Here is a 1,631-nt window from a genome sequence, read left to right as displayed (position 1 = left end):
GGTAAGAAATTTTAACATTAAATAAGTTTCAAAATTTCATTGTGACATGAGACTGAGCATTTTAATTACTGAATTGAGGCCATGTTATGTTAGAGTATGACTTTTCATTATTTAAGGTTACAATGAAAATCGTGGAAATATCCTACATTTTATCCAGGAAAGGGAAAAATCTCCCTGATAGATACAAAGGAACTATAAATTTTAACATACTTCTTTTTTCACAAAACTAGAACAAGTATTTCAAAAATTTATATGGAACCCAAAGGGTCCCACATAGCAACAGTGAACCTAAGAAAGAACAAAGTTGGAGAAATCACACTACTTAATATCAAACTATACTGTAAGACCATAGTAATAAAAACAGCATGGTACTGGCATAAAAACAGACATAAATCAATGGAACAGAATAGAGAGCCAAGAAATTAACCCATATTTTTATAGCCAATTAATATTTTACAGAGGAAGCAAGCACATAAAATGGGTTAATGGTAGTTTATTCAGTAAATGGTGTTCGGAAAATTGGAGAGATACATGCAGAAAAAATGAAACTAGGCCACCTTCTTACTCCACACACATGAATAAATTAAAAATGTAGATCAAAGACTTAAATGTTAGGTCCAAAACCATAAAAAAAAATCCTAGAAGAAAACACAGGCAGCATATTTTCTAACATTGCTCATAGCAATATTTTATTGGATATATCTCTTCAGGCAAGGGAAACAAAAGAAAAAATAAACAAATGAGACTACACCAAATAAAAAGTTTTTGCACAGCAAAGGAGACCATCAACAAAATGAAAAACATCTCACAGAATGGGAGAACATATTTGCCAATGATACATCTGATAAGGGGTTAGTATCCAAAATTTATAAATAACTTATAAAACTCAACATCAAAATAAAAACAATGTAATTAAAAAATGGGCAAAGCACGTAAATAGACACTTCTCTAAAGAGGACATACAGATGGCCAATAGACATATGCAAAGATGCTCAATGTCACTAATCCTCAGAGAAATGCAAATTAAAACCATAATGAGTTATCACCTCCCACCTGTCAGAATGGCTATCATCAATAAATCAACAAACAACAAGTGGTGGCAAGGATGTGGAGAAAAGGGAACACTTTTGCATTTTTGGTAGGAATGAAGACTAGTGTGACCACTGTGGGAAGTAGTATGGAGATACCTCAAAAAATTAAAAATGGAATTGCCTTTTGATCCAGTGATCCCACTTTTGATAATATATCCAAAACACTAATTCAAAAGATCTTAAACACCCCTATGTTCATTGTAATTTTAGTTATTACAATCATCAAGATATGGAAGCAGTTCAGGTTTACATCAGTAGATGAATAGATAAAACAACTTTAGGACATTTACAATCTAGCTAAATCTCAGTGGATTGAGCGTCGGCCTGCGAGCTAAGTGTCGCTGGTTCGATCTTCCAGTCAGGGCACATCAGAGAAGGAAAACTCTGACTCCAAAAAACCTCCGCTGCCTTGCGGCATACCTCTTCAGGGGAAAGGCTAAGGGAGTAAACCCCGACAGAAAATCCGGAGCCGGAGTCCCTAAGGCGGTTCGACGTTGTAGTCAACACCGGCAACTCCTGCGGCGCACCTGAAGCCAAGCT

This window comes from Furipterus horrens, unplaced genomic scaffold (assembly GCF_987537825.1).
Source record: "Furipterus horrens unplaced genomic scaffold, mFurHor1.1.pri manual_scaffold_4, whole genome shotgun sequence".
NCBI classification, from domain to species: domain Eukaryota; kingdom Metazoa; phylum Chordata; class Mammalia; order Chiroptera; family Furipteridae; genus Furipterus; species Furipterus horrens.
Note: the sequence above shows the minus strand (reverse complement) of the source record.